Here is a 14,355-nt window from a genome sequence, read left to right as displayed (position 1 = left end):
AGTTTGGCACCATTTTTGAGCAAAGTGGAAAACGGTCGATTTTTGATGAAATTGTGACCGCGCGCCTTAGGGATTTTTCAGAAAAATCTTTTTCGGCAGGTGAAGTAGTCGAGGGCTGATTTCTTGGCGAATGATCAAAAGACTTCCGTTGCCACCGCCAAACCTTTCAGGGGAGAGTTTGCAACAGTTTGGCACCATTTTTGAGCAAAGTGGAAAACGGACGAGTTTGGATGAAATTGTGACCGCGCGCCTTAGGGATTTTTCAGAAAAATCATTTTCCACAGGTGAAGTAGTCGAGGGTTGGTTTCTTGGCCTATGATCAAAAGCCTTCCCTTTCCACCGCCAAACCTTTCAGGGGAGAGTTTGCAACAGTTTGGCACCATTTTTGAGCAAAGTGGAAAACGGTCGATGTTTGATGAAATTGTGACCGCGCGCCTTAGGGATTTTTCAGAAAAATCTTTTTCTGCAGGTGAAGTAGTCGAGGGCAGATTTGTTGGCCTATGATGAAACGCCTTCCATATTCCACTCCAAACCTTTCATGGAAGAGTTTGCAACAGTTTGGCACCATTTTTGAAGAAAGTGAATAACGGACGATTTATGATGAAATTGTGACCGCGCGCCCTAGGGATTTTTTCAGAATTTTTTTTTCGCAGGAGAAGATGTCGAGGGCTGATTTCCTGGCTTATGATCAAAAGACTTCCGATTCCACCGCCAAACCTTTCAGGGGAGAGTTTGCAACAGTTTGGCACCACTTTTGAGCAAAGTGGAAAACGGCCGATTTTTGATGAAATTGTGACAGCGTGCCTTAGGGATTTTTCAAAAAAATCTTTTTCCACAGGTGAAGTAGTCGAGGGCTGATTTCCTGGCCTATGATCAAAAGCCTTCCGTATTCCCCACCAAACCTTTCAGTTAAGAGTTTGCAACAGTTTGGCACCATTTTTGAGCAAAGTGGAAAACGGACGATTTTTAATGAAGTTGTGACCGCGCGCCTTAGGGATTTTTCAGAAAAAAATTTTTCCGCAGGTGAAGTAGTCGAGGGCTGATTTGTTGGCCTATGATCAAACGCCTTCCATATTCCACGCCAAACCTTTCATGGAACAGTTTGCAACAGTTTGGCACCATTTTTGAAAAAAGTGGAAAACGACTGATTTTCCATAAAATTGTGACGGCGCTCCTAAGGGATTTTTTCAGAATTTTTTTTTCTCAGGAGAAGTAGTCGAGGGCTGATTTCTTGGCCTATAATCAAAAGCCTTCCGTTTCCACTGCCAAACCTTTCAGGGGAGAGTTTGCAACAGTTTGGCACCATTTTTGAGCAAAGTGGAAAATGGACGATTTTTGATGAAATTGTGACCGCGCGCCTTAGGGATTTTTTCAGAATTTTTTTTTTCGCAGGTGAAGTAGTCGAGGGCTGATTTCTTGGCCTATGATCAAAAGCCTTCCGTATTAACCGCCAAACCTTTCAGGGAAGAGTTTGCAACAGTTTGGCACCCTTTTTGAGCAAAGTGGAAAACGGACGATTTTTGATGAAAGTGTGACCACGCGCCTTAGGGATTTTTCAGAAAAATCATTTTCCGCAGGTGAAGTTGTCGAGGGATTATTTCTTGGCCTATGATAAAAAGACTTCCGTTTCCACCACCAAACCTTTCAGGGAAGAGTTTGCAACAGTTTGGCACCATTTTTGAGCAAAGTGGAAAACGGCTGATTTTTTATGAAATTGTGCCAGCGCACCTTAGGGATTTTTCAGAAAAATCATTTTCCGCAGGTGAAGTTGTCGAGGGTTTATGTTTTGGGCTATGATCAAAAGACTTCCGTTTCCACCGCCAAACGTTTCACGAAAGAGTTTGCAACAGTTTGGCGCCTTTTTTGAGCAAAGTGGAAAACGGCCGATTTTTTATGAAATTGTGACCACGCACCTTAGGGATTTTTCAGAAAAATCTTTTCCGCAGGTGAAGTAGTCGAGGACTGATTTCTTGGCTTATGATCAAACGCCTTCCGTATTCCACCGCCAAACCTTTCAGGAGAGAGTTTGCACCAGTTTGGCACCATTTTTGAGCAAAGTGGAAAACGGTCAATTTTTGATGAAATTGTGACCGCGCGCCTGAGGGATTTTTCAGAAAAATCATTTTCCGCAGGTGAAGTTGTCGAGGGATTATTTCTTGGCCTATGATAAAAAGCCTTCCTTTTCCACTGTCAAACCTTTCAGGGGAGAGTTTGCAACAGTTTGGCACCAATTTTGAGCAAAGTGGAAAATGGCCGATTTTTGATGAAAGTGTGACCGCGCGCCTTAGGGATTTTTCAGAAAAATCATTTTCCGCAGGTGAAGTTGTCGAGGGATTATTTCTTGGCCTATGATAAAAAGACTTCCGTTTCCACCGCCAAACCTTTCAGGGGAGAGTTTGCAACAGTTTGGCACCATTTTTGAGCAAAGTGGAAAACTTCTGATTTTTCATGAAATTGTGACCGCGCGCCTTAGGGATTTTTCCAGAATTTTTTTCCCCGCTGTTGAAATAGTCGAGGGCTGATTTCTTCGCCTGTGATCAAAAGAGTTCCGTTTCCAGCGCCAAACCTTTCAGGGAAGAGTTTGCAACAGTTTGGCACCATTTTTGAGCAATGTGGAAAACGGCTGATTTAGGATGAAATTGTGACCGCGCGACTTAGGGATTTTTCAGAAAAATCGTGTTCCGCAGGTGAAGTAATCGAGGGTTGATTTCTTGGCCTATGATCAAAAGACTTCCGTTTCCACCGCCAAACGTTTCAGGGGAGAGTTTGCAACAGTTTGGCACCATTTTTGAGCAAAGTTGAAAACGGACGATTTTTGATGAAATTGTGACCGCGCGCCTTAGGGATTTTTCAGAAAAATCATTTTCCACAGGTGAAGTAGTCGAGGGTTGGTTTCTTGGCCTATGATCAAAAGCCTTCCCTTTCCACCGCCAAACCTTTCAGGAGAGAGTTTGCAACGGTTTGGCACCATTTTTGAGCAAAGTGCAAAACGGTCGATTTTTGATGAAATTGTGACCGCGCGCCTTAGGGATTTTTCAGAAAAATATTTTTCCGCAGGTGAAGTAGTCGAGGGCAGATTTGTTGGCCTATGATCAAACGCCTTCCATATTCCACGCCAAACCTTTCATGGAAGAGTTTGCAACAGTTTGGCACCATTTTTGAACAAAGTGGAAAACGGACGATTTATGATGAAATTGTGACCGCGCGCCTAAGGGATTTTTTCAGAATTTTTTTTTCGCAGGAGAAGTAGTCGAGGGCTGATTTCTTGGCCTATAATCAAAAGCCTTCCGTTTCCACTGCCAAACCTTTCAGGGGAGAGTTTGCAACAGTTTGGCACCATTTTTGAGCAAAGTGGAAAATGGACGATTTTTAATGAAATTGTGACCGCGGTTCTAAGGGATTTTTTCAGAATTTTTTTTTTCGCAGGAGAAGTAGTCGAGGGCTAAATTCCTGGCTTATGATCAAAAGACTTCCGATTCCACCGCCAAACCTTTCAGGGGAGACTTTGCAACAGTTTGGCAACACTTTTGAGCAAAGAGGAAAACGGCCGATTTTTGATGAAATTGTGACCGCGCGGCTTAGGGATTTTTCAGAAAAAAACTTTTTCCGCAGGTTTAGTAGTTGAGGGCTGATTTCTTGGCCTATAATCAAAAGCCTTCCTTTTCCACTGTCAAACCTTTCAGGGGAGAGTTTGCAACAGTTTGGCACCATTTTTGAGCAAAGTGGAAAACGGAAGATTTTTGATGAAATTGTGACCACGTGGCTTAGGGATTTTTCAGAAAAATCTTTTTCCGCAGGTGAAGTAGTCGAGTGCTGAATTCTTGGCCTATGATCAAAAGCCTCCCGTTTCCACCGCGAAACCTTTCAGGGGAGAGTTTGCAACAGTTTGGCACCATTTTTGAGCAAAGTGGAAAATGGCCGATTTTTTATGAAATTGTGACCGCGCGGCTTAGGGATTTTTCAAAAAAATCTTGGGCTGATTAATTGCCCTATAATCAAAAGAGTTCCGTATCCATCGCCTAACCTTTCAGGGGAGAGTTTGTAACAGTTTAGCACCATTTTTGAGCAAAGTGGAAAATGGCCGATTTTTGATGAAAGTGTGACCGCGCACCTTAGGGACTTTTCAGAAAAATATTTTTCCGCAGGTGAAGTAGTCGAGGGTTTATTTCTTGGCCTATGATCAAAAGACTTCCGTTTCCACCGCCAAACCTTTCAGGGAAGAGTTTGCAACAGTTTGGCACCATTTTCGAGCAAAGTGGAAAACGGCCGATTTTTGATGAAAGTGTGACCGCGCACCTTAGGGACTTTTCAGAAAAATATTTTTCCGCAGGTGAAGTAGTCGAGGGCTGATTTCTTGGCCTATGATCAAAAGACTTCCTTTTCCACCGCCAAACCTTTCAGGGGAGAGTTTGCAACAGTTTGGCACCATTTTAGAGCAAAGTGGCAAAATGGCCGATTTTTGATGAAATTGTGACCGCGTGCCTTAGGGATTTTTCAGAAAAATCTTTTTCCACAGGTGAAGTAGTCGAGGGCTGATTTCTTGGCCTATGATCAAAAGCCTTCCGTATTCCTCACTAAACCTTTCAGGGATGAGTTTGCAACAGTTTGGCACCATTTTTGAGCAAAGTGGAAAACGGACGATTTTTGATGAAATTGTGACCGTGCGCCTTAGGGATTTTTTCAGAATTTTTTTTCTCACAGGTGAAGTAGTCGAGGGCTGATTTCTTGGCCTATGATCAAAAGCCTTCCCTTTCCACTGCCAAACCTTTCAAGGGAGAGTTTGCAACAGTATGGCACCATTTTTGAGCAATGTGGAAAACAGCCGATTTTCGATGAAATTGTGACCGCGCACCTTAGGGAATTTTCAGAAAAATCTTTTCCGCAGGTGAAGTAGTTGAGGACTGATTTCTTGGCCTATAATCAAACGCCTTCCGTATTCCACCACCAAACCTTTCAGGGGAGAGTTTGCAACAGTTTGGCACCATTTTTGAGCAAAGTGGAAAACGGCCGATTTTTGATGAAATTGTGACCGCGCGGCTTAGGGATTTTTCAGAAAAATCTTGTTCCGCAGGGGAAGTAGTCGAGGGCTGATTTCTTGGCCTATAATGAAAAGCCGTCCGTCTCCAATGCCAAACCTTTCAGGGGAGAGTTTGCAACAGTTTGGCACCATTTTTGAGCAAAGTGTAAAACGGACGATTTTTAATAAAATTGTGATCGCGCGCCTAAGGGATTTTTTCCGAATTTTTTTCCGCAGGTGAAGTATTCGAGGGCTGATTTCTTGGCCTATGATCAAAAGCCTTCCGTTTCCACCGCCAAACCTTTCAGGGGAGAGTTTGCAACAGTTTGGCAACATTTTTGAGCAAAGTGGAAAACGGCCGATATTTATGAAATTGTGACCGCGCGGCTTAGGGATTTTTCAAAAAAATCTTTTTCTACGGGTGAAGTAGTCGAGGGCTGATTTCTTGGCCTATGATAAAAGGCCTTCTGTATTCCCGGCCAAACCATTCAGGGAAGAGTTTGCAACAGTTTGGCACCATTTTTGAGCAAAGTGGAAAACGGCCGATTTTTGATGAAATTGTGACCGCGCGCCGTAGGGATTTTTCCAGAATTTTTTTTCCCGCTGATGAAATAGTCGAGGGCTCATTTCTTCGCCTGTGATCAAAAGAGTTCCGTTTCCACCGCCAAACCTTTCAGGGAAGAGTTTGCAACAGTTTGGCACCATTTTTGAGCAAAGTGGAAAACGGTCGATTTAGGATGAAATTGTGACGGCGCGTCTTAGTGATTTTTCAGAAAAATCGTTTTCCTCAGGTGAAGTAGTCGAGGGCTGATTTCTTGGCCTATGATCAAAAGACTTCCGTATTAACCGCCAAACTTTTCAGGGGAGAGTTTGCAACAGTTTGGCCCCATTTTTGAGCAAAGTGGAAAACGGACGATTTTTGATGAAATTGTGACTTAGGGATTTTTCAGAAAAATCATTTTCCACAGGTGAAGTAGTCGAGGGTTGGTTTCTTGGCCTATGATCAAAAGCCTTCCCTTTACACCGCCAAACCTTTCAGGGCAGAGTTTGCAACAGTTTGGCACCATTTTTGAGCAAAGTGGAAAACGGTCGATTTTTGATGAAACTGTGATCGCGCGCCTTAGGGATTTTTCAGAAAAATCTTTTTCCGGAGGTGAAGTAGTCGAGGGCTGATTTCTTGGCCTATGATCAAACGCCTTCCATATTCCACCGCCAAACCTTTCTTGGAAGAGTTTGCAACAGTTTGGCACCATTTTTGAACAAAGTGGAAAACGACTGATTTTCCATGAAATTGTGACCGCGGGCCTAAGAGAGTTTTTCAGAATTTTTTTTCCGCAGGATAAGTAGTCGAGGGCTGATTTCCTGGCCTATGATCAAAAGCCTTCCGTTTCCACCGCCAAACCTTTCAGGGGAGAGTTTGCAACAGTTTGGCACCACTTTTGAGCAAAGTGGAAAACGGCCGATTTTTGATGAAAGTGTGACCGCGCGCCTTAGGGATTTTTCAAAAAAATCATTTTTCGCAGGTGAAGTAGTCGAGGGCTGATTTCTTGGCCTATGATCAAAAGCCTTCCGTATTCACTGCCAAACCTTTCAGGGGAGAGTTTGCAACAGTTTGGCACCACTTTTGAGCAAAGTGGAAAACGGCCGATTTTTGATGAAATTGTGACCGCGCGCCTTAGGGATTTTTTCAGAATTTTTTTTTTCGCAGGTGAAGTAGTCGAGGGCTGATTTCTTGGCCTATGATCAAAAGCCTTCCGTATTAACCGCCAAACCTTTCAGGGAAGAGTTTTCAACAGTTTGGCACCATTTTTGAGCAAAGTGGAAAACGGACGATTTTTGATGAAAGTGTGACCGCGCGCCTTAGTGATTTTTCAGAGAAATCTTTTTCCTCAGGTGAAGTAGTCGAGGGCTGTTTTCTTGGCCTATGATCAAAAGCCTTCCGTTTCCACCGCCAAACCTTTCAGGGGACAGTTTGCAACAGTTTGGCACCATTTTTGAGCAAAGTGGAAAATGGCCGATTTTTGATGAAAGTGTGACCGCGCGCCTTAGGGATTTTTCAGAAAAATCATTTTCCGCAGGTGAAGTTGTCGAGGGATTATTTCTTGGCCTATGATAAAAAGACCTCCGTTTCCACCGCCAAACCTTTCAGGGGAGAGTTTGCAACAGTTTGGCACCATTTTTGAGCAAAGTGGAAAACGTCCGATTTTTTATGAAATTGTGACCGCGCGGCTTAGGGATTTTTCAAAAAAGTCTTTTTCTACAGGTGAAGTAGTCAAAGGCTGATTTCTTGGCCTATGATCCAAAGCCTTCCGTATTCCCCGCCAAACCTTTCAGGGAAGAGTTTGCAACAGTTTTGCACCATTTTTGAGCAAAGTGGAAAACGGCTGATTTTTGATGAAATTGTGACCGCGCGGCTTTGGGATTTTTCCAGAATTTTTTTTCCAGCTGGTGAAATAGTCGAGGGCTGATTTCTTCGCCTGTGATCAAAAGAGTTCCATTTCCACCGCCAAACCTTTCAGGGAAGAGTTTGCAACAGTTTGGCACCATTTTTGAGCAAAGTGGAAAACGGCTGATTTAGGATGAAATTGTGACCGCGCGCCTTCGGGATTTTTAAAAAAAAAACGTTTTCCGCAGGTGAAGTAGTCGAGGGCTGATTTCCTGGCCTATGATCAAAAGACTTCCGTTTCCAACGCCAAACCTTTCAGGGGAGAGTTTGCAACAGTTTGGCACCACTTTTGAGCAAAGTGATAAACGGCCGATTTTTGATGAAATTGTGACCGCGCGCCTTAGGGATTTTTCAGAAAAATCTTTTTCCGCAGGTGAAGTAGTCGAGGGCTGATTTCTTGGCCTATGATAAAAAGCCTTCCGAATTCCCCTCCAAACCTTTCAGGAGAGAGTTTGCAACAGTTTGGCACCACTTTTGAGCAAAGTGGAAAACGGCCGATTTTTGATGAAAGTGTGACCGTGCGCCTTAGGGATTTTTCCGCAGGTGAAGTAGTCGAGGGCTGATTTCTTGGCCTATAATCAAAAGCCTTCCGTATTAACCGCCAAACCTTTCAGGGAAGAGTTTTCAACAGTTTGGCACCATTTTTGAGCAAAGTGGAAAACGGACGATTTTTGATGAAAGTGTGACCGCGCGCCTTAGTGATTTTTCAGAGAAATCTTTTTCCGCAGGTGAAGTAGTCGAGGGCTGTTTTCTTGGCCTATGATCAAAAGCCTTCCGTTTCCACCGCCAAACCTTTCAGGGGACAGTTTGCAACAGTTTGGCACCACTTTTGAGCAAAGTGGAAAATGGCCGATTTTTGATGAAAGTGTGACCGCGCGCCTTAGGGATTTTTCAGAAAAATCATTTTCCGCAGGTGAAGTTGTCGAGGGATTATTTCTTGGCCTATGATCCAAAGCCTTCCGTATTCCCCGCCAAACCTTTCAGGGAAGAGTTTGCAACAGTTTTGCACCATTTTTGAGCAAAGTGGAAAACGGCTGATTTTTGATGAAATTGTGACCGCGCGGCTTTGGGATTTTTCCAGAATTTTTTTTCCAGCTGGTGAAATAGTCGAGGGCTGATTTCTTCGCCTGTGATCAAAAGAGTTCCATTTCCACCGCCAAACCTTTCAGGGAAGAGTTTGCAACAGTTTGGCACCATTTTTGAGCAAAGTGGAAAACGGCTGATTTAGGATGAAATTGTGACCGCGCGCCTTAGGGATTTTTCAGAAAAATCGTTTTCCGCAGGTGAAGTAGTCGAGGGCTGATTTCTTGGCCTATGATCAAAAGACTTCCGTTTCCACCGCCAAACCTTTCAGGGGAGAGTTTGCAACAGTTTGGCATCATTTTTGAGCAAAGTGGAAAACGGACGATTTTTGATGAAATTCTGACCGCGCGCCTTAGGGATTTTTCAGAAAAATGATTTTCCGCAGGTGAAGTAGTCGAGGGTTTATTTCTTGGCCTATGATCAAATGACATCCGTTTCCACCGCGAAAGCTTTCAGGGGAGAGTTTGCAACAGTTTGGTACCATTTTTGAGCATAGTGGAAAACGGCCGATTTTTAATGAAATTCTGACCGCGCGCCTTAGGGATTTTTTCAGAATTTTTTTTTCGCAGGTGAAGTAGTCGAGGGCTGATTTCCTGGCCTATGATCAAAAGACTTCCGTTTCCAACGCCAAACCTTTCAGGGGAGAGTTTGCAACAGTTTGGCACCACTTTTGAGCAAAGTGATAAACGGCCGATTTTTGATGAAATTGTGACCGCGCGCCTTAGGGATTTTTCAGAAAAATCTTTTTCCGCAGGTGAAGTAGTCGAGGGCTGATTTCTTGGCCTATGATAAAAAGCCTTCCGAATTCCCCCCCAAACCTTTCAGGAGAGAGTTTGCAACAGTTTGGCACCACTTTTGAGCAAAGTGGAAAACGGCCGATTTTTGATGAAAGTGTGACCGTGCGCCTTAGGGATTTTTCCGCAGGTGAAGTAGTCGAGGGCTGATTTCTTGGCCTATAATCAAAAGCCTTCCGTATAACCGCCAAACCTTTCAGGGAAGAGTTTTCAACAGTTTGGCACCATTTTTGAGCAAAGTGGAAAACGGACGATTTTTGATGAAAGTGTGACCGCGCGCCTTAGTGATTTTTCAGAGAAATCTTTTTCCGCAGGTGAAGTAGTCGAGGGCTGTTTTCTTGGCCTATGATCAAAAGCCTTCCGTTTCCACCGCCAAACCTTTCAGGGGACAGTTTGCAACAGTTTGGCACCACTTTTGAGCAAAGTGGAAAATGGCCGATTTTTGATGAAAGTGTGACCGCGCGCCTTAGGGATTTTTCAGAAAAATCATTTTCCGCAGGTGAAGTTGTCGAGGGATTATTTCTTGGCCTATGATAAAAAGACCTCCGTTTCCACCGCCAAACCTTTCAGGTGAGAGTTTGCAACAGTTTGGCACCATTTTTGAGCAAAGTGGAAAACGTCCGATTTTTTATGAAATTGTGACCGCGCGGCTTAGGGATTTTTCAAAAAAGTCTTTTTCTACAGGTGAAGTAGTCGAAGGCTGATTTCTTGGCCTATGATCCAAAGCCTTCCGTATTCCCCGCCAAACCTTTCAGGGAAGAGTTTGCAACAGTTTTGCACCATTTTTGAGCAAAGTGGAAAACGGCTGATTTTTGATGAAATTGTGACCGCGCGCCTTTGGGATTTTTCCAGAATTTTTTTTCCAGCTGGTGAAATAGTCGAGGGCTGATTTCTTCGCCTGTGATCAAAAGAGTTCCATTTCCACCGCCAAACCTTTCAGGGAAGAGTTTGCAACAGTTTGGCACCATTTTTGAGCAAAGTGGAAAACGGCTGATTTAGGATGAAATTGTGACCGCGCGCCTTAGGGATTTTTCAGAAAAATCGTTTTCCGCAGGTGAAGTAGTCGAGGGCTGATTTCTTGGCCTATGATCAAAAGACTTCCGTTTCCACCGCCAAACCTTTCAGGGGAGAGTTTGCAACAGTTTGGCATCATTTTTGAGCAAAGTGGAAAACGGACGATTTTTGATGAAATTGTGACCGCGCGCCTTAGGGATTTTTCAGAAAAATGATTTTCCGCAGGTGAAGTAGTCGAGGGTTTATTTCTTGGCCTATGATCAAATGACTTCCGTTTCCACCGCGAAAGCTTTCAGGGGAGAGTTTGCAACAGTTTGGTACCATTTTTGAGCATAGTGGAAAACGGCCGATTTTTAATGAAATTCTGACCGCGCGCCTTAGGGATTTTTTCAGAATTTTTTTTTCGCAGGTGAAGTAGTCGAGGGCTGATTTCCTGGCCTATGATCAAAAGACTTCCGTTTCCAACGCCAAACCTTTCAGGGGAGAGTTTGCAACAGTTTGGCACCACTTTTGAGCAAAGTGATAAACGGCCGATTTTTGATGAAATTGTGACCGCGCGCCTTAGGGATTTTTCAGAAAAATCTTTTTCCGCAGGTGAAGTAGTCGAGGGCTGATTTCTTGGCCTATGATAAAAAGCCTTCCGAATTCCCCCCCAAACCTTTCAGGAGAGAGTTTGCAACAGTTTGGCACCACTTTTGAGCAAAGTGGAAAACGGCCGATTTTTGATGAAAGTGTGACCGCGCGGCTTAGGGATTTTTCAAAAAAGTCTTTTTCTACAGGTGAAGTAGTCGAAGGCTGATTTCTTGGCCTATGATCCAAAGCCTTCCGTATTCCCCGCCAAACCTTTCAGGGAAGAGTTTGCAACAGTTTTGCACCATTTTTGAGCAAAGTGGAAAACGGCTGATTTTTGATGAAATTGTGACCGCGCGCCTTTGGGATTTTTCCAGAATTTTTTTTCCAGCTGGTGAAATAGTCGAGGGCTGATTTCTTCGCCTGTGATCAAAAGAGTTCCATTTCCACCGCCAAACCTTTCAGGGAAGAGTTTGCAACAGTTTGGCACCATTTTTGAGCAAAGTGGAAAACGGCTGATTTAGGATGAAATTGTGACCGCGCGCCTTAGGGATTTTTCAGAAAAATCGTTTTCCGCAGGTGAAGTAGTCGAGGGCTGATTTCTTGGCCTATGATCAAAAGACTTCCGTTTCCACCGCCAAACCTTTCAGGGGAGAGTTTGCAACAGTTTGGCATCATTTTTGAGCAAAGTGGAAAACGGACGATTTTTGATGAAATTGTGACCGCGCGCCTTAGGGATTTTTCAGAAAAATGATTTTCCGCAGGTGAAGTAGTCGAGGGTTTATTTCTTGGCCTATGATCAAATGACTTCCGTTTCCACCGCGAAAGCTTTCAGGGGAGAGTTTGCAACAGTTTGGTACCATTTTTGAGCATAGTGGAAAACGGCCGATTTTTAATGAAATTCTGACCGCGCGCCTTAGGGATTTTTTCAGAATTTTTTTTTCGCAGGTGAAGTAGTCGAGGGCTGATTTCCTGGCCTATGATCAAAAGACTTCCGTTTCCAACGCCAAACCTTTCAGGGGAGAGTTTGCAACAGTTTGGCACCACTTTTGAGCAAAGTGATAAACGGCCGATTTTTGATGAAATTGTGACCGCGCGCCTTAGGGATTTTTCAGAAAAATCTTTTTCCGCAGGTGAAGTAGTCGAGGGCTGATTTCTTGGCCTATGATAAAAAGCCTTCCGAATTCCCCCCCAAACCTTTCAGGAGAGAGTTTGCAACAGTTTGGCACCACTTTTGAGCAAAGTGGAAAACGGCCGATTTTTGATGAAAGTGTGACCGTGCGCCTTAGGGATTTTTCCGCAGGTGAAGTAGTCGAGGGCTGATTTCTTGGCCTATAATCAAAAGCCTTCCATATTCACCGCCAAACCTTTCAGGGAAGAGTTTGCAACAGTTTGGCGCCACTTTTGAGCAAAGTGGAAAACGGACGATTTTTGTGAAAGTGTGATTGCGCGCCTTAGGGATTTTTCAGAAAAATCATTTTCCGCAGGTGAAGTATTCGAGGGTTTATTTCTTGGCCTATGATCACAAGACTTCCGTTTCCACCGCCAAACCTTTCAGGGGAGAGTTTGCAACAGTTTGGCACCATTTTTGAGCAAATTGGAAAACGGCCGATTTTTGATGAAATTGTGACCGCGCGCCTTAGGGATTTTTCAGAAAAATCATTTTCCGCAGGTGAAGTAGTCGAGGGCTGATTTCCTGGCCTATGATCAAAAGCCTTCCGTTTCCACCGCCAAACCTTTCAGGGAAGAGTTTGCAGCAGTTCGGCACCGCTTTTGAGCAAAGTGGAAAACGTCCGATTTTTTCATGAAATTGTGACTGCACGCCTTAGGGATTTTTCAGAAAAATCATTTTCCGCAGGTGAAGTAGTCGAGGGTTTATTTCTTGGCCTATGATCAAATGATTTCCGTTTCCACCGCGAAAGCTTTCAGGGCAGAGTTTGCAACAGTTTGGTACCATTTTTGAGCAAAGTGGAAAACGGCCGATTTTTAATGAAATTGTGACCGCGCGCCTTAGGGATTTTTTCAGATTTTTTTCCCCCGCAGGTGAAGTAGTCGAGGGCTGATTACTTGGCCTATGCTCAAAAGACTTCCGTTTCCACCGCCAAACCTTTCAGGGGAGACTTTGCAACAGTTTGGCACCACTTTTGAGCAAAGTGGAAAACGGACGATTTTTGATGAAAGTGTGACCGCGCACCTTAGGGATTTTTCAGAAAAATCTTTTTCCGCAGGTGAAGTAGTCGAGGGTTTATTTCTTGGCCTATGATCAAAAGCCTTCCGTATTCACCGCCAAACTTTTCAGGGAAGAGTTTGCAACAGTTTGGCACCATTTTTGAGCAAAGTGGAAAACGGACGATTTTTGATGAAAGTGTGACCGCGCACCTTAGGGATTTTTCAGAAAAATCTTTTTCCGGAGGTGAAGTAGTCGAGGGCTGATTTCTTGGCCTATGATCAAAAGCCTTCCATATTCCCCGCCAAACCTTTCAGGGAATAGTTTGCAACAGTTTGGCACAATTTTTGAGCAAAGTGGAACATGGACGATTTTTAATGAAATTGTGACCGCACGCCTAAGGGATTTTTTCAGAATTTTTATTTCGCAGGTGAAGTAGTCGAGGGCTGATTTCTTGGCCTATTATCAAAAGCCTTCCGTATTCACCGCCAAACCTTTCAGGGAAGGGTTTGCAACAGTTTGGCACCATTTTTGAGCAAAGCGGAAAACGGTCGATTTTTGATGAAATTGTGACCGCGCGCCTTAGGGATTTTTCCGAAAAATCTTTTTCCGCGGGTGAAGTAGTCGAGGGCTGATTTCTTGGCCTATGATCAAAAGGCTTCTGTATTCACCGCCAAACTTTTCAGGGAAGAGTTTGAAACAGTTTGGAACCATTTTTGAGCAAAGTGGAAAACGGACGCTTTTTGATGAAAGTGTGACCGCGCGCCTTAGGGATTTTTCAGAAAAATCATTTTCCGCAGGTGAAGTAGTCGAGGGCTGATTTCCTGGCCTATAATCAAAAGCCTTCCGTTTCAATTGCCAAACCTTTCAGGGGAGAGTTTGCAACAGTTTGGCACCATTTTTGAGCAAAGTGGAAAACGGACGATTTTTAATGAAATTGTGACGGCGCGCCTAAGGGATTTTTTCAGAATTTTTTTTTCGCAGGTGAAGTAGTCGAGGGCTGATTTCCTGGCCTATAATCAAAAGCCTTCCGTTTCCACCGCCAAACCTTTCAGGGAAGAGTTTGCAGCAGTTCGGCACCGCTTTTGAGCAAAGTGGAAAACGTCCGATTTTTGATGAAATTGTGACTGCACGCCTTAGGGATTTTTCAGAAAAATCATTTTCCGCAGGTGAAGTAGTCGAGGGTTTATTTCTTGGCCTATGATCAAATGATTTCCGTTTCCACTGCGAAAGCTTTCAGGGCAGAGTTTGCAACAGTTTGGTA

This window comes from Podarcis pityusensis (genome assembly GCF_964106645.2).
Source record: "Podarcis pityusensis genome assembly, chromosome: 7".
Classification (NCBI taxonomy): domain Eukaryota; kingdom Metazoa; phylum Chordata; class Lepidosauria; order Squamata; family Lacertidae; genus Podarcis; species Podarcis pityusensis.
Note: the sequence above shows the minus strand (reverse complement) of the source record.